The 19,541-nt window shown below is 39.0% G+C and overlaps 1 protein-coding gene across 3 annotated transcripts in view; it reads left to right on the top strand.

Moving 5' to 3' along the window:
- Nucleotides 1-379: 379 nt before the first annotated feature.
- BASP1 (brain abundant membrane attached signal protein 1) overlaps nt 380-19,541 on the top strand; it is a 74,130-nt gene continuing 54,968 nt past the window's right edge. Inside the window, exon 1 of one of the 3 annotated variants that reach the window (XM_001364388.5) lies at nt 380-1,227. The gene's annotated coding sequence lies outside the window, so the exon portion shown is untranslated. The remainder of the gene's footprint in view (nt 1,228-19,541) is intronic. The other 2 variants (XM_056824274.1, XM_056824275.1) reach the window with 2 other exon arrangements.

Raw genomic sequence — 19,541 nt, 5'->3', positions numbered from 1 at the left:
TCTTTCCAAAACGGAAGCCAGGTGTGCAGTACTTCCCAATATGCTATATTTGGGGGATTAATTGGTGTCAATTTTGCATACTTTTTTTTGGCCAACATTTACTTGCCACAATTTGTCAAGAGATGGGAAACGTGCGGTTCTTAGCTGGACAGCTGCTAGAAAAATACCTCGAAATAATCTTCATTTGAGGTGTGTCTGGCCCCCTTGTACACTCTCCCCCCTTTTAACCCAGGCAGACCCGCTTCCTTGTTCTTCTTTCTCTCCTCTTGCTTTCCTAATTCCCTGTGCCACTTGTCTTTTGGGGATATGGGATAAGCACTCCCTTTCCAAGGCAGGGTCCTGGCATTGGAGCGCGTTTAGCCAACGGGCTCCTCGACACCTCTCTTTATCCCCTCAAGTAGGGGAAGCCACGCAGCCAAGCCTCTGACCTTTTGGGTAGTTCAGGGATAAGACACTTCGTCTACAGAAGAGAAGAAAAGGGAGGTTTGTTGCCGTTGTGGTCTCATATCTCGTGGACTTCACGGGCTGAGGGAACAATAACCTTCCAGTAGCCCCCAAACACCAGTGTCTTCGCACGCAGACAGAGGATTTCTGGTAATAGCGAGGAGGAAGAAGCCTCCTTTTCCGAAAGCTGGGATCCCGGCTGCTTGTTGGCATGGTTTGAAGAGGCTAGCTGTTGCAAGCAAGGTCTGCTTATGCACCCTGCGTTCCAGAGCTCTTAGCACCTCTCTTTAAAACGTTGGGTCTTCGACGCCCCCTGAAGTCTGAGTGTGAGCGGGAGCACTCCGTACACACGCTCTTTCCAATAAATAAGGCAATCAGGGCGGGGTTGGGGGGCGCAGGGCGCTTACACACTCACACCCAGCGCTGGCGTGGCTTTTGAACTGCCCATAGACTGTAACCAAGAAGAGAAGGGGGAGGGGAGGCAGGCGGGGAAGAGGGAGGGAGATAGGGAGGGGGTAGAGAAGGAGGGAGGCAGGCAGGCGAGGGGAGGGGGAAGGGAGGGAGAGAGAATGAGAAATGCAGAGGCAGCAGCGGCGGCAGCGGCAGTAGCAGCGGCGGCATTGCTCCAATAGGCTCCCCTCGCTCCAGTCTCCGCTCTCGAGCCCGGGAGAGACATCGCGCCACCCAGTCCCAAACGAGCCGACCCTAGGCTCCCCGAGGCTCTAGGTGACACCAGGGCGCACCTCACATACACCGAGGGGGCGGAAAAGAGAACTAACCCAGGTAAGGAGGGGCATCTCCTTTCTACCATTTACACATAGCAGACATGGGGAAGCATTGCTTTGGAGTCCCTTTGCCTTCTACCTTCCTCCTGCCTTCCCCCTCCTTCCCTGAGCCCCTTATTTCTTCCCTCGGACCCGGGAGGTGAGGGGCTCTATTTGAACGAGTGGAATGGGGGAGACGCCTCCACATTGAAACAGAGGAGCCGCCTGGCTGGGCGCAGGGCGAGCCCCTCTGGCTTCTGTAAGACGAGAGCTATGAATTAATGCGAGGCTTCCAATCAGATTGAAATAATTGCTCAAAGTTTGCTCTTTTCGTAAAGATGGGTAGGAAGGGATTGGGATGGAAGTGATTGGGGGTGGGGGAGTTTTGTGAGTTGGAGACCATAACCAAGGAGGGAAGCTATTGAATTAAAAAAAAAGAAAAGGCTTAGCTTGGGTGGAAAGAGGTTTTTTTGAGGGTTTAAAATAAACGTGTCAGTGAAGTGAATTACACTATGAAGAAAATTCTTAATGCTAGGAGTATGGCAGAGAGAAAAGATGGAGGGGCTCGGGTGGGGGTGGGGATTAGGGATGGGGTGGGTGGGGGTGGGGAAGGAGGAAGGGAGAAGAAATGGGAGATCTTTTAATACAAGGAAGACGGAAATAGGGTGTTGCTTTTAGAAATGGGCGATATTTACCTGTAGCAGTTTTAGGATCTTTGGGTATTATGCATCCAGGATGTCAAGATTGACATTAAAACATGCTTAGCCATTCATAGCTCTAGCCTTAGACATGGCAATATTATCTTTCCACTAACCTATTGTGGTTGTTGGACAGTTTATCCTTCCTAGTGATCAGTAAAGGTTCCGTGTTTTTAATTCAGTGATTGGTCACTAGTGTATCTACTTGCAATTGACTGCATGCTACCTGCATGGAAAGGGTTTTTTTTTAATCTATCGCTTTATGCAAATATTTGAGGGATAGCGGCTGGTGCCTATACCCAGCTAAATCTGCAACCAGACTCCGGGTTCCCGCCCTCGCCCTCCCTCCATCATCCTCACTCCTCCCAAAAAACCCCAAACCAAATTCGCCGAGTCGGTAGACTAGATCACATTTCTTAATTGCAAGCAAACTGCTTGGCTCCAAATCGCAGTTTTTCCATGAATATTCATCGAATGATAATCTGGAGTCCTAGTGCTACCAGAAAGATTTCAGCCTTTAAACTACATGGACTCTGCCTGACGGTAATTTTTTCTTGCACTGAAGCAAACAGCATCTATACGTTTTTAGAATAATCCTTACAGTTACCACGACCCCATTCTACTAACGCCCCTTCACAGATGTTTAGTTTGTTGAACAAATACTCAAACAACAATATGTCTCTCTTGCTTGCCAAATTGAATCCATCCCTAGATACTGCTGCTCTTACTAATAGACCAGTACTGCGGTGAAAATGAATGAAACCGGACTGTAATTACCTATTCCTTTGTCTTTGCCTCACGCATGCGCTAGAGAGCAGGGTGTGGAGAGGGACATAGGCAGCTTGATCTCTCCATCACTAACCAACCTCATATCTGAAACGGTGGAACAAAGGCCTAAATGTTGCATTAGACCCATGGATGCAATGGCAGGTCTTTGGGAGACAGAGGGGAATGTTCTTTTCCTACAGAATATTAACTCTTGCTTTTTTAATGATCAGTGTCACAAAACGAATAGTTTAAATAAAAAATCCTATTAAATTCTTAACTGTATCCTGATTTTTCTACACTTACACTAATAAATGACAGCTTCTCTACTTCAATACAATTACAAGTAACCCTACTAGTTATTGGTTGGTATCTCTTCATTCTTTGTTTTCCCCACACATTTTCTATTGGGTCATTTGGTTAAACAGATCTGCTGACCATAAAGTGATCTGGGTGTTGCCTCTGAAAGCATTGCTTAGGGTAATTTAAACTGGAAATTAAACTAACAAAATGGCCTTCAAAATCTAAGGGAAGAGATAATGATTACCTTTCAGAACATGTAGTAGATGCCTTTTTTATTTTCATTTCCACATTATTGATTGGCAGGCTCCTTAAAGAATGGCAAATTGAAAACAAAAACTGACTGGAAGCTTTTGGAGTGAGGGTAATTGTAATTGTTCCTATAAGGTTACACAGTGTCGACAAACAGTATGGTCCAAATCACATTGGCTGTTGGGTGCTCACCATCATTTTATTCTAGTTTTAGGCTTCAAGGTCTTTGTTATGTCAAGATGAATCCCTAAAGAAATGAGACTCATTGGTGTGCTTACAAATGAAAGATTAACATTTTTTTTAATCATGGTAGTATCTTGATTCTGCAGTTTTGCAAATCATGGCTACAAATTATGGCTGGATGGGTTAAATATAGAATTTACTTAGGGTAGTTGATTATGTTGTTTCTCTGACCAAAAATTTCATCATTCACCAGAAGCTTGATATGTAAGGCCACATGTCATTTAAGTTCTGAGAAGGAGAAAAAGCAGCCCAATTGTTCCATCATACTACTGTAAAATATTTGGGAGGGTTGTGGAAGACTGAAAGGGTGGGGTGAGTGTCAATTTTTTTTTCTTTTTACAAAGTGAATCTTGAATCTTAAAATAACCATTTTGTTCATTTTAATTGGTCAACTTATTTTCTCTTTCAATGGCATTATTGCATCTTTTAGTTTTTATAACTAATAGGTGAAGAGCATTTGAAATGGAGACAATTGTGAGAATATACTAATAGCCAATTAATATTTTGCTAGTGTGGTATAAGACTGAAAAATGTATTCTTGTGCTTTTGCTATAGAGTTTAATATAGGCAACTATTTTCCAAACTGAATTTGTAAAGTTCAAATGAAGAAAATTGAAGTCCTTTCAAATCAAGATGACTTTGTTCTAGTCTTTACACACCTATTGGCTGTGTGGCTGGGCAAATCCCATAACATCTCAGTGCACTGGGCATCTCTAAGACTATACATTTGGAGAAGATGCTCCACCTATCTTAGTGGACAGAGATACCTCATAAAGCCCCTATACCAAAGGAAATCACAGGTCCCATTTCTGTCCAAATTTTTGCTATTGTTCTTAAAGTTAAGGCTTGGGATTCTATATCAAAGACACTTAACTTTAATATTAGAGGTTTGGGGGTGGGGTGGTGGTGGTGATGTTTTATAGAACAAAAATAATGCCTGCAAATGATGTTGTATTGTCTCTCCAGTTTTTGTTTCAGATTAAGAACAATTATAAATCACAATTCACGGTCAAGATAAAGTACTGGGGACAAATGTGACTTTTGGGGAGGGGAGAAAATTATCTCTGTAAACACAATAGGTGTTTTTGTAATGTGTATTGTTTGTGTTTTTATATAATTGCATGATCCAATTTATATCAACTTAACTTCATGATTTAGTAATTATATTTTGTGAAAATAAAGTTTATAACACAAAACCCATTCATCCTAGGATGTTCTTTTGCAGTATTTTCATGCTGCTTTTGGGAATCGATTGTTTTTCTTATTATAGGTTAAAAAAGGACTAACCAATCTGCCAGATTGCCATACTCCTAAAGAAATGGGACTCATTGAAAATATGAGCCTATTTCTCATTTAAAAAACACAAGTGTTTTTCAAAACTTTTTTTGAAAGGGGGTTTTACAATAATTTACAATAACTACAATACAATAACTACTAAAGGAGGTGAATCAGTAGGATAAGTAATGCTTGTAAAATGTAGGATATTAAAAATTGGCCCATCCAAACCTACTCCTTAATGTGACATTCAGATATATGTGTATTACATGTTCTCTCTATATATGTGTTTATATGCACATGTGTAGATATATACACACATTAGCTAAAGGAAATTGCTTAAGTATATAATGACCAGTAATGTGTGATCCAGACTAACCCCATATTCTTTTTGGAAGAACCATTTTGAGCTAAGTCCTTTCTGAGACTTTCTGATCTGTAGTACAAACCTTATTAATTTACTTCCTTTTCTAACAATTGCCATTTTCTTGAAGGTAGTCTTACCTGGTGAGACTGGAGTGCAAACAGGTCAGAAATAATCTTAAGTATGTGGATGAGCTTGTACTGCCTGCGGGCATGCATAAGATTGCTTTGATCTTGGCTGAGAATGGTTGGTAAACCTTTGAATTCAGGAACTATTTTAAGTCTCAGAAGTTAATATTGTGTCTTTCTGAATTTAGGCAAGGTAATACATGTATCTTTTCCTTGTTTGGCTCAGTTATTATGCTAACTTCTGGAAGGTGTAGCTGGGGAATGTTTACTTTTTTCTCATTCTAATACTTTTGGAGACCTCTTTGGGTAAGTTTCTTCAACATTTGTTCTGTTAAGGTATCATTCCTTGAAATTCTATTAGTATGTTACCAGGATGGTCATTACATGTTATATGGTAACACATTCATAATTACTGTATACTCAGAAAGTATTCTATTTTATGTTTAATTCTCTATTCTTGGATGAAAAAATATCTTCAAAAAGGGAGATTCTCTGGACAACTTGGGAAAGCTGGAATGGTGCTTCTCTCACTTTGTCTAGCATGGTTCTATGCACACAGCAAGGTGCTCAATAAATGTCAAGGATGTGGTGATGTTGGAGAATAAGGGTAGGTGGTGGGTTACCGTTCACACAGACATGCAACATTCTCTTACATGAAATAATGGGGACTTATGGCATCTATCATTGGATTTTTCCTTTAGGGTTGGTTGCCTTGGGAACTGCAGATAAACTTTTGAAGGGCTTCTTATGGTAAGACCATTATGAGTTCATTGAGATCCAGGTGGTCTTAAATTCATTTGCAGCTGTCATTATTGAATATTGAGATCTCAGTGGATTGTCCAAGGATTCTCCAAATCATCTCATGAAGTGCAGTGAGAGCAAAACTTATCTAAAGTCAGATTGTCTTTTATAGTTGTTAATTTGAATTATTAGGGAATCTTGTTTATTTATATAGTTTTCAAGCCGCTTGAGAAGAGATAGGTCCAAAAAAAAAACCAAATCTGTCCTTCCATTTTAAAAATGGGACTAAATAGCACTCCTAGTTTTTCCTTACTGAAAGCTAGAAAGAACCATTAGAAATTTTATGCAAAATGCCTCCCCCTTGTGTGTGTTTTCTTCTTTAAAGCCCTAAAGATCTGACAAACTCAAGAGTCAGACTAGCTTTAAGCAACTACTTTCTTGATCACAAGCTACAGAAATAGAGGAAACTGATTTTGACAAGCAAAAGCAATCAGTGACAATGGGATTGGAATGAAGAGAGAAATCTAGGAATAAATTCCCGAAAGCATTAGAGATTTAGAAATAGAAACCATCTGCAACACAACAGGGGCTCCAGTGCATAAGGAAACACTTTTCAAGATAATGTCAGAAAATAATGTTTAGTGGTGAGTGGAAAATACTTGGGGAGCATATCTTCCATATTAGAATTTCTTAGATTTGAGTTTTGATCCTTGTTTTGGCTAATTACAGTAAGTCAGTGGAGTTCATTGAACTTACTTGATTTCAGTGGTTTTAAAGTCTTAAAAATATCTTGGTTCTTTAGAAAATACTGCTGCAATTTTTTAGATAAAGTCTTATTAGGAGTGGGAAGTAGGCATCCTATAACTCAATTCTGCATTTTTAATGCTGCATTTTCACTGTTCTTGCAAAATTTTCAATATGTCTACCCATAATAGGTAATAACTCTTTCCTTTTGTTTATAAGCCTGCCACTCACCACATCTCTGAATATAATCCTTGTATCTGTAGGGGAAAAGAAGTAGGTATTTCTAGAGTGGCAGTATAGTTTAATTGATAGACAACTACATTTTGATCAGGAAAACCCTTTTAAGCACTTGCCTTGCTGTCCAGGGACTGAAAAAGATAGTAAGATGGTCTCCTCTATAGTTTATTTTGTCTCTAAACTAGGAAGAGCCTAAAGTACCTCACTTGGTATGTGGTTTTGGAGTACAAGCTAATTGTCTTGGCTTGTCTAGAATTTAAGACTGTGTGAAGGATTATAATGTGAAATTATCTTAGAAATTAGAACGGAGCTAGATTGTTGAGGGATGTAAAGATCAGGCTGAGGATTTTTTATTTTAGGGAGCCATTGAAAGTTTTTGAGGAGGGAAAAGATCTACTTTTTCAAAAAACCCTTACCTTCTGTCTTAAAATCAGTACTTCTGTCTTAAAAAAATCTGTATTAGTTTCAAGACAGAATAGTAAAAGCTAGGCAATCGCAGATTTGACTTGCCAAGGAATCAGTGAATCTCGAGAGAAACCAGGCCTGGAATCAGGAGGTCTTGGGGTTCAAATCTGGTCTCAGACACCATAGGTATGTGTCCTTGGGCAAATCTCTTAACCTCAATTATCTAGTCCTACCCATATTCTGACTTTGAGTATCAATCTAAGCAAAAGGTAAGTTTTTTTAAGGCTCGTGTTTTATTTCCTTATTACTTCTTAAAAATCTTTAAATTTGGGTAATATGTTTGAAGGTAGGTGGGTGGGTTCAGATATAGGTAATGATCAAAGGCAGGTAACTTATGGCAGTGGTGCAATTTGGGTCACCTAAGGGTATATTTTTAGTACTCCAAAACTAATATAGAATTTTGAATAACCCAAAATTTAATATTTGAGAGGACCCTGTATGACTTTGCCAGTCACATAGCCAATCAGTAGTTGAAACAGAGCTAGAACTCAGGTATAAAGAAAATGTAAAGTCATGGCTCCAAAGCTCTTGCTTTCCAAGCAATTGCTTTACACTCTCTCATTAGTAATTTCTATTTTTGCACTAGGTTGGTGCTTAAAAAATGCTGATTGAGTGATCAGAACTTCCAGACCTTTGGGCTTGGGCACTCCAGGGCAAAATAGAGTACTTAATCCTTGGGACCAAAACTTTTGTGGCCACTTATGTAAAGTGCAGAGCTCCACCTATTCATTGAGTAGGTCTTTTATTAGTTACCATGATCACTTCCCTCCCAGCTTTGTTGATTAAGAGGGAAAAGTTGACTCAACTTTGGTATTTCAGATATTTGGGGTGGGTCTGTCATTTGGGATCAGTATTCACATTTTCTGCATTTGAGGTCTGGTGATGCCAAAGTGTTGGCTAACCCTATAATTCTCCAGCCACTTGTGTATCTGATGAGAAGCAAAAAGGTTTTTTCACTTTTTTAGGAGCTCTGGGAAAGGTTTTGATGGCAAACATATAGTTGATAAATATTACTAAATCTTTACAAGCCAATTTACTTCTTTTCCTTAAAGGTTTATTAGCCATGAGAATGGCTTAGAAGGATACCTTGGAGGAATTGAAAGAGTATTAAGTCTCCATATATAAAATCCTGTTTCAGACAATTTAGTTACTCTGTGACTCATGTCAAGTCACTTAATTTCTCAGCATCAATTTCCTCATCTAATAGAACCTATATTGGGGCAGCTAGTGGATAAAGTGCTGGACCTGGAGTCGGGAAGACTCATCTTCCTGTGTTAAAACATGGGTCTCTATGGTCCTGCCCAAGTCACTTTACTCTTTCTCAGTCTGCTCATCTGTAAAATGAGCTGGAGAAGGAAAGGGCAAATCACTCCAGAAAGAAAACCTCAAATGAAGTTAATGAGTCAGACACAAGGATTTAACAACAATACAATTGTGAAGATCAAATGAGTAAAGATCTAAAAGTGACATGAAGATCTTAAGGAAATGTAGAAATGCTTTGATATATGTACCAATTCATATGATAGGGTGCATGTTGGATAAATTGATTTGAAACAAGGTAAGTAAATACAATAAAGCAATAGTAGATCATTATGAAACCTGGTACATCATTTGTCATACAAAAATAGCAAATATCAGTTGATCTAATCTTTTTTCTTCCATTTTTCTCCCAGAATACAAGGAGTGAACCTGCTTTAAATGCTTGCATTCTTTTTTCTTGTTAAATTCTTAGGTACTATAAGTGGTATTTTATGCTGGGAATTCTCCAAATAGGCATGTAATAGCAACCCTAAGTAACTCTTAGAAGAATGTCTCATGTAATGCTGCCTGCTTTTGAAGAATGTCCTAATGAGGAGCAGGGGCACTTCTTGCTGTTAAGTTATGTCAGATTAGAAAAGGTCCAGGTATTAAATGACTGAGAAAATGTTTGCTTTTGACTCATCCCCAGATGCAGAAAAGTTATTGTAAATATAGTTTAATTGGTTTACAAGTGAAAGCAGTGCTATAGAGGGAGAGTACTGGGATCATTTTGGCTAAAAAATAGAAGTGGAATGGATTTTAGAGAAAAAATTAATCTAATGTGTTTTGCAGATGAAATTATTTCAGTCTAAAGAACCTAGCTAACACAGCTAGACACTGGTGGAGACCTAGTTAATCTACAAAGATCCCTACCTTTTGATACCTTCTTACATTATGAAAAAGCTAGGAAATCTTAAGTCTATCTCATTGTCCCCCATAGACCTTGCAGTTTTCTGGTCCTGGCCATCCATGTTACTGACTTTCATTCTACCTGTCAACTTGGAAAAACACAGACCTACCAATTTAGTCATAAAAACCAAGTCTTTAATCAGGAAAGAGATAGATCCTTGATAATCAGTGGCCACACTGAGCCAAGCGCTGGAATCCTGGGGACTGAATTCTGGGGCTCTGGGAGGATCAATGCTAGCAAGATACTACAAAGAATAGAATTTGGGGATCTTATATACCTTTTGGAGAATTAAGGACAGGGAAGAATGATTGATTGGCTTTACATGGCTACAAGGAAATGAGAAGTCCAAGAGCAGATTATCTGGGAGAGATTGATACTCTACCATGGATACAAAAGGGAAAGGTCCAGCCTAGGGCTGGGCTACCTGGGAGAGGACTTTGATATAATGGGAGAAACTACTAGGTCAAAAGGGTACCTAACATTTGATTAGGTCTACTAGTCCCACATGAACTGGGACCCTTAATTACTTTAAGGTCTATTCAGTCTGAAATGGATGAGTCTAGGACTTCCCTCAGGGTGAGTTCTCTTGGGACAGGGGCAAATTCAGGGCTCCCCAAAATCTAGTTGATATACTCTTCCCCTACCAAGTAGCTTTCTGTAACCTTTTCAGTGGTTGAAAATCTTGATTTTTTTTTTTAAGTGGTGTGTCTGAAATTGTGACTCTATGGACTTTTTGTTCTTGGGATTTTTGGAGCACGAATTTAGGGTTATGCTGTGTCCCTCTCTTTCACTCGAGTAATTTTTAAGTGACTTGCCAAGGGTCACACAGCTTAGTAAATGACTGATATGTACCACCACTTAAAAGAGCTTTATATTCTTAGTGGAAATAAGTCTCTTCTAGGGATTAATTATCACCGAAAGAAGGGAGGGAATGAATATTTGCTAAATACCTCCAATGTACCAAACTAAACACTTAACAAATGTTGTTTCTTGATGCATACCTGGGAGGTGGGTGCTATTATTATACCCATTTTACTTGTGGGAACTGAGGCCAAGGTTAAATGACCTGCCCAAGGCTACACAGTTGTGCTGTAGGAAAATTTGAGGAGGCATAGGCATAAAAGATTTATCGATAAACTAGAATTATGTTGGGTTCTATTTAGGACAAATCACTTAGCAGATCTTTTAAAGTATTCTAAGGATTCTGGAAGGCCAAAAATGAGGAAGGAGTAGGTGTGGCTGATAATACAAGCATGTGAAAGGTGGTATTGCCTGAATTTAGCTGGGAATTGTAGAGAATGTGAAATTAGAATGCTGCCAGATTGTGAAAGGTCCTTAATTCCAGTCTTATGGAGTTTATTTTAAGAGCAATAGAGAGCCAGTCACTTAAGGTGGCTTTGCCAAAAGATTATTTTGGCAGTTTCCACAATGTTGTATTTGAAAAGGGAGAAATCAGAGGCCTGGAAAGACCTGTTAGGCTGTGGAAACCAGACCTAGAATCTTAAGATTTAGGACAAGAAAGGATCCTTCAGAGCATCTAATCCCTTCATAAAAAAAAAAAAACAAATTAAAAAATGAAGGCCTGAGAGATGAAGTTAAGCAATTTAAGATGAGTAGCTACTTGTCTGAGGTTACAAAGCTAGGATCAGATGATAATTGGATCATGCATTTAGAACCCATCCAATATGATCTCATTTTATAAATGTTTAAAGTGAGTCACAGGTTAAATGTCTTACCTTAGGTCATACTTACTGCTCTTACTGTGCTCCTTTTACTATTAGTTTGGCATTTATCCCATAATGCCTGGGAATTCTTCAAATAGGAATGTGATAGTAGCCCTAAGTAACCCATAAAAGAATTAATGAAAATAATTCTCCCCTTATCAATGACCCTAACTAAATCCTAATTTCCAAGTGTAATCCTTTATACTGCCTAAACTCTTTAAGTAAGGGTGGTGGTGGTGGTGGTGGAATGTGTGCATGGATTTTAAAGTTCTGTCTTTTAAAAAACAATGGAGCAAAGATGAAGGGTTTGAGGAATGGAGTTGGAGTGAGTAGGGGAGGAAGAGTTTTCTAAAATATAGGAGATACTCTTTTATGTTTGAAAATTTTAGACTACATTTTCCCTGGACTTGGCAGAAGATGGAAACTTTTAGTCTCATGGCATGGTTCTCAAGTTCAGCCTTCTAGGGCATAATAAAACCTCATTGTTATGGAAATATTTGAGATAGTTGTATTTTTATGATGAGTGCTGTTATCAATGTTTATATATTACTGCTAACATTCTTAAATTAAATCTTAATCCTTTTGTGCTAGGAATTGTGACCTATTAAAAAAAAATCCAACAACTTTTCAGTTTAACTTGATCCCGGATTTTAGAGTTGGAGGAAATGGTTAAGAAGTTTGCTTGACTCCATTCCCTTATTTCCAGTACCTGAAGTTCAAAGAGGGGTAGAGTCATAAAGAAACCAAACTAGAATTTGCATCCAGGTCTTTTGATTTCAACTCTTGAAAACACTAGGCTGCAGATATAGAATCACAGACTTTTGGAAGAGATCCCTAGAGACCATCCTGTATAGTTCTCTCATTTTACTTATGAGGAAACTGAGACCCATGGACCTTAATTGACCTGTCCAAATTTACATTGGTCTTATCAGAGTCTGGATTTGAACTTGAGCTATCTGACTCATTATATCATATTTAATAGTTTTAAATTGACCACTTGGGTACTGAAATGATCTTTTATGAGTGGAATGGAAAATTTTAGACAATTAAATCCTTTGGATGTTAAAATTTGAGATGTCCTAAAATTTAGTAATGACAGCCTCATTTGAAGCAAATATGTCCCTGTTTCATTTCAGTGGTGGTAATCACCCAAGCTCTCTATACAGTGGTGCCTAATTTTGGCTTGAAAATGACCTTGGGTTTTCAAAGACCATGCTGAACACACCCTGTGGGGTAGATGCTTCCAGACTGGAAAAATCTTTAAGTAACTATAAAACTGAGAGGCACTCCATTGGTTGCTAGAAAATGAACAATTGGGCCTTGGGAGGCATGAAATCTAACATGAGAAAAAACTTTTGTTAAAGAAAACTGCTTTTAGATTTTAAAAGTATTAAAATATCTGACCTTATTTCCATAAAATTTGATAGTTTTTCTGTAAAGCTCTGGGAACAGGAGATGAGTAAGATGTTATCCACAAGAGTTAGAAAAATAATGGGGACTATGAATGGGAAATGAATGATTTATAGGAAACCAAACTAAAACCCTGTGCTATACACATAACAGTTAATGATTATTCTTACTTGAACCATAACTAAGCACTCATTTTGATTTGAAAATCAGTACAGTTCATTGAACAAACTGAAAACCAATCTTAAGAGATTGTGGGAGAAATAAAAATCAGTTTTACATTGGATTAAGAAAATTCAATCCCAGCTCTCTGAACCCAAGTTTCCTGTGTTGCTTCAAGAGAAGGAAAGAAGGAAGGCCAGGAGTAAATTAAGTTTGATTCTTGGGGGGGACAGACTACTTAAGTTCTATTCTGTTAAACAAGCATAATGTTCTACATGAGAGCCATTTGGGGGAAAAAAGTGAGTCTAAAGCAAAAAACAGACCTGTGAAATCCTCTAGAGCACCATATTTTAAAGGAAACTTCTAAGCACACTTCTTTGGCACTTTGCTAGCCTTCTACCTATGGCAAATTTGTGTGTAGACAACTCAGTGTATTGTAATTGGAACACTAGCCTTTAAATTGACCTTGTTTGCATAACTTTGGGGTTCATACACATTCATAGACTCTGGCCAAATGTATAAAGAAAAGGTCAAGTGTCCTGTTTGCTTTTGCCAACACATTTGATACAGAATGGCATCTTCTAAGAAGGACTGTGCCAGACTGCCAAAAAGCTTCATAACACAAACAAAAATGTTTAAAATACTTGCTTTAGAAAGTTTTTGCTTTCTTAAGAAAATAGGTGGCTTTTTGGAGTAAGTGAGGTCAGTAAGCTAAAGGTGAGGAACTTTTTTATCTTCTTGACTTGGGGAAAGGTTGAGTGACCTCCTGGCTGTTTACTAAATCCTCCAAACCTGACTTGATAAGACTTTTCTTGAATCTTCCTCCATGACTCATTTTTCCTGGGGCCAACAAACAAAAAATCTTAACAATTCCGAGGTAACAATGGGTCCTGAGGTTCCTCTTGGTTACCAAATCTCAGTGAATAATGCCCTATTGATGGAGGTTTATTATGGCCTTGCGTTTTCCTCAGTAGCCCTGGAGATCTTTTGTTCAAATCTCTTCCTTTGATATGTTAGTGTTCCTACTACTTGGCTTCCAAAACAATTTACTTGAGGCACAAATGTTCTATGCTTCTCTTAAAGAAACATAGTAACTAGTAGTATTTTAAATGAGTAGTTTCTTTTTGTTGATATAAGATTAATACATTCTATCTTTCACTCTATGCATTTCTTTTTCAATGAGACTCAGACCTTATGGGGAAACGTTAGTATTGTAAACAGGATTCTTCACTCCCCTGAAAGATTAGCTAAGAATCCAGTTGAAACCATTTTATTGAGTGGGATAGTTGAGAAGACATTTGGATGAGTCATTTATTTAACCTGAGCTGTAATCCTGTCCATTCTGAACTAAAAGACAGAGGTCATCTGTACAATAGGACAATCCTTTGGACATTTTTGGGAATCCAGGCAAGGGAACTAAGTTCATAGTTGGACTGATAAGAGATTCTATTAACGGTGGGGAAAAGAAATCTCACTTTCCTTCACTTGCAGTGCAGAAAAATAGAAGTCTCTACAATACATTGTGAATAGTAGAATCAAAGATTTCAGATTGGAAGAGGTCATCCAGTCATCTGAAGAAGTTAATGCCTCAGGGAGGGGAAGTTAACCCAGTTTATACCAGTAGTAATATTTCCAAATCACTGGTGCCACCTGTATGTTATATACAGGGAAGATGTGTAATTTAGTCATGGGCTAAATGTGAAAACTGTTCTTTATACAAAATTAAAACAGTTGTTGATTTCTATTTTTTAAAATAATCAATTGGGAGCTGGAAGGGATCATCATCAAGTTTGACCCTCTTACTTTACAGTCAAAGGAATGAGAGGGCCAGGCAAGTTAAGTAATTTGTGTAAGGTCATACAATAATTTTAAAAATAATAACAGCTTATGATATGTAAGATCCAGGTTCTCTTAACCCAAATCCAAAGCTTTTTCTGTTGCACTATGTTGGACACAACAAAAGGAACAGGTAAATTGACTGCTAATTTTAAGAAGGATATTTGTTACATGCATTGAATTTTTTAAAAGCCTTCTACTATGTTGTATTTTGATTAGAAACTTCCTTTTCCCACAATTAGTTTTTTAGAAGAAAGACTTGAGAAGTTCAGGATTGGAATAGAATTGCAATAGACAGTTAAGTTACAATCTCACTCCTTTCCCTACGGTAACTCTCATTGTTGTGGGGGGCTAGAGGTGAGCCCCTGGGGTTCAGGATGGGCACCCTTTGCAAGAATGCAAAACTCCAAAACTTGGCTTAAAATTAAAAAGAGAAATTTATTAATTTAGAAGGTAATGTTGAATTGGCCAAGAGGACAGCATGGACGGAAAGCTGCCTTCTAGAGGACATCAATTTTGGGGTCTTTATACTCTTTACAACATATATGACTTGAGGGGGGTTGGTCATCTGACTGGGGTTAGAGCTATGCCGTATGTCCTGAAGACACAGGGAATGACCCTCATAGCCTTACCCAAAGCATAGCCTGGAAATGTATCTGTTCATCTCCAGAGGATCCAAGGAGACTAACTCTCTCAGGGGACTTTGCCTTTGATAGAGCAGGGACTTCTCAGGAGTTTTTTATGTTTTAGGGTTAGTAGTCAGAAGAATACAAGGTAGCAAAGTAATTTTCCTGCTTACAGTTTGGCCTGAAACACTTCTATAATTTGGGGGTACAACATTCCATGCCACCTTTGGGACAGAATACAACTGAATATTGATGCTAGCGGTGCAAATGAGATGCCTAATTGACATGGGCATTGTACCCCAGAAACCCAGGCGAACTATTGTCAAGGGAACTCCCTTGTTGTTTTTCTAACTCTGAGACTAAAAACATCGAATGACCCCACCTAGGGTCCTGAGATGACTATCTTCCTATGATTGTCCTCTAGATGATCAGAAAGATGCACCTTCAGACCACACCTTGATCTTATCAGACATCTGTTTGTCCCCTAAAACTAAGGAATCTTTATGTCCCCAGGCAGACCCCCCAGTACAATCACCCCACCTCATGCCTGAGTGACTAACTGTTGTGAAGAATGTATAAAATCCCCAGAACCGATGTCATGGGGGGAACAGCCTTTCCTTTTGTCAACATGGAAATATAGAGATCCCCAGCTTATTTAGTTTGAGTGTAGAAACCCCAGGTTTTGACCTTGTCACTGGAGAGGTTTCCCCTTGAGGGAAAGGTCCCTCTTCACCAGACAGTGAACTTCCTGGTAGTTTGGGTGGGAACAGCTAATCCCATCCAATATTAAGCATCCCTTTTGTCCCAATGATTTCTCCCCCTAGGCTAAGGTGTAAGGTCCATTACCAAGGTGACCCAGCCCTGGGTTGAGTCTTTCCCTTTTGTGTCTTTTGTAGGGCACCAGCCCCTCACTATTATTCCTGTCTGGAACTCCTCATTTTCCTTTCTCACCATTGTAAAGTCAATCAACTGTCCCTCTAATCCTAAATCCCCCAGGCCATCTAGAGTGGTATATAGGTTCCCCAAGTTCTTTTGTTCCCTGGAGCCCATCCTGAGTCGGTGGCACTCCCAGGGGCTAGTGACCAGGGCATCCAGACTGTGCAGTCTTGGAAAGCAGCTCTGTTGTCGCATTAGTAGCACTAACCCCTTTTCCCTTGATTAAAGAGTGATTTTTGACTATTTAATAGTTCTGCGTTTTTTTCTAGTTGACACTTTCATGCTGTCCTCCCAGGGAACTGCTCCCCATCTTGCTGTTCTACCTTGCTATCCTCCTGGCCACTCTCAACATTACTTTCTAAATTAATAAATCTTTTTGTTTTTAAGCTAAGTTTTGGAGTCATTGCATGCTTGCAAAAGGCATCCTTCCCAAACCCCAAAGGGTATCCTTCCATGCCCATAACATAATTGCCCATCAGGGCTGGCCCAAGTGAGCTCAGGATAAATTTATAGCAAACGATTTCCAGGATTACTGAAAGAAACAAATTTAAAGCAATTTGGTGTGGTGGTCATGGTTAAGACAGTCATAACTAAGGGAGAAGAACACATTTTTTTCTCTGTTATTATGTAGGTTGGCAGCAAATTACAGTGTGATAAAATAGGTTACAGGTCTTGACAAGCTAACCATCTATTTTGCATAGCATAATTGGTGGAGAAATATCTGGACCTGATGGAGAAATACCTGGCAAATAGCAAAAATATTTTAGAATACTTAATAAACTTGGTGGTGCCCCTAGCATGTGACTTAACTAGAGGGACAGTGAAATTTGAAGCTGCTTCTGGTTATCATTTAACCATCTTCCTAGCCAATTAACTTTAGATCTTTTGTGTGGTGCAAATGTGAGCAGCATTTCTTGTTATATGTTATGTTTTTTATAGGAGTTACTCGCTTTGCTCAACCTGCAGTGTCAACATTTTAATTGTGCAAACCCTGTTTTACTGGCAAGCATAAAACATCTGATAGAGTTGAATGAAAACAAGTTCTCCTTTTTTCTGCATATCTTTAAGTCTCCACTTTGATTTGAAATGAACTCCAAGGAGATTTGGTGAAATGTGGGAGTAGGTCATGGAGTCAGCAGACTTGTTTTAAGTCCCAGATCTGAGATGGAAGTAGCAATGCAACCCTTATTTAGTAAGTTTTGTCTATCTACTTTTAAAGGTAGTGAGGAAAGCACTCTGTGCTTGAAACACAATGTAAGTGTGAATGCTTGTTGAAATTCCTCCATGAATACATCCTACCTTGGGTCTTTCTGAAGAGTAATTCTTCTCAACTTGGTACTGGAGGCTAGTCAATAAAAAGTTTAATTAGTATCTGATTAAAGGCCTTTGCCCAGTGGCTAGCAATCTACTGAACTTTGGGAGACATTCTTAGGACAGCCTTAGGGCAGGCAGTTGAGGAAGACTTATCTGGTGAGGCTGCTTTTACTAGGGAGGTTGAGTAACAGGAACACCACCTCAGAACTTCTAAACCTAGGGGTTGTAACCCTTGGAGTTACCAAGGATCAGGTTTGTCTAGTGTGGTTGTTTCCTCTACTTTTATCCCATCTGAGTTTCCTGGTGGGCGAGGCTCCTAGATAATGGAAGCTTCCTTCCAGATAGAATCTCTGGGTTTATCTTGTTGAATAAAACCCTGAGGGTGCTAATATCATTTTTTTCTATTCCCTTTCTTTTGACCTCCTAAGTGACTTTCTGGGGAGCAGATATTTTAACCATACTCAACACAGGTTTTATTCATTTCCTTCACAATATTAACACTAATGAGAGGTCTAGGCCATTTGAACACATGTTTAAGGTCTAAAGAATCCCTTCCCACACCCCCATTTCCTCAGTTAGAGCTGAGGGTGGAGAATGGGGGGCCAAGAGCAGTGAAAAGTGGAGAGAAAGAGAGGAAGCAGGTGTAAAAGAGTTGAAGAGAAGAGTGAGGAGAGAGGAGGAAAGAGATTGAGGGTTATCCTTGCTTCATTTATTCCAGTTGAAATGTTAATAGATATTTGAAATTTTTTTTTCAACTGGGATGTGTAGCACCTAAACTATTTTTTTTTTAAGGAAGAAAATGATAATTGTTCTATGTATTCCTGGGCAGAAAAACAATTCTAATAGTATTATAGTAGCACTCAAGGGATTCTAGAGAGACATTTTTCTTAAAACTCTTACCTTCTGGGGGCAGCTGGGTAGCTTAGTGGATTGAGAACCAGATCTAGAGAGGGGAGGTCCTAGGTTCAAATCTGGCCTCAGCCACTTCCCAGCTGTGTGACCCTGGGCAAATCACTTGACCCCCATCCCCTAGCCCTTACCACTCTTCTGCCTTAGAGCCAATATACAGTATTGACTCCAAGACAGAAGGTAAGGGTTTTATTTAAAAAACAAACAAACAAAAAAAAACCTCTTACCTTCCCTCTTAGAATCAATATTGTGTATTGGTTCCAAGGCAGAAGAATGGTAAGGGCTAGGCAATGGGAGTTAAATGACTTGCCCAGGGTCACATAGCCAGACAGTATCTAAGGCCCAATTTGAACCCAAGACCTCCTGTCCCTAGGCCTGGCTTTCAGTCCACTGAGCTACCTAGTTGCCCTCTAGAGAGATATTTCAATTAGGAAAACAGATTCTTAGTGACTGTGTGGAGATATGAGTGTCTATGTAACATAGTTAATTTAGAAAGGTACTTTAAAAAAAAGACTTACAGCTCAGTGCATGTATTAACTGATTCAGTGATTCACCCTTAGCTCTTATTTTCAGGTGACTTTATGGTTTTACTAATACCTGTTCCAACAAGATGTCCATCAACAAATAAATATTTAATTGTCTGCTCAGTGTCCAGCTCTAAACTAAGGGCTAGGAATAAAAAAAAAAGAGCTACAAATTTGAGAACAATAGAGTTTGGAGCAGTGTAGGATGATAAATAAAGGGAAACTGATGAGATCACCACCTAAAGAGAACAGGGACAGAATTTTGAAGAATACGGATAGAGGGAGTGATCTGAATTAAGATCAAGCAAAGAAGAAAGAAAATTGAATTAAAAAGGTAGGTAGATCAGGAGAAAGTGGTGTTCTCAAAACCTGGAAAAAAGGTAGTACCAAGGAGAGGGATGATCAAGTATTAGGTCAATGAGTAGAATGAGAATGAGGCATTGGATTTGACAACCAAGAGATAGCTGTAGAAAG

The sequence above is a fragment of the Monodelphis domestica genome, chromosome 3 (assembly GCF_027887165.1).
Source record: "Monodelphis domestica isolate mMonDom1 chromosome 3, mMonDom1.pri, whole genome shotgun sequence".
Taxonomy (NCBI): Eukaryota; Metazoa; Chordata; class Mammalia; order Didelphimorphia; family Didelphidae; genus Monodelphis; species Monodelphis domestica.
The sequence above is the reverse complement of the archived record's forward strand: the minus strand, read 5'-3'. Positions and strand labels throughout refer to the sequence as shown.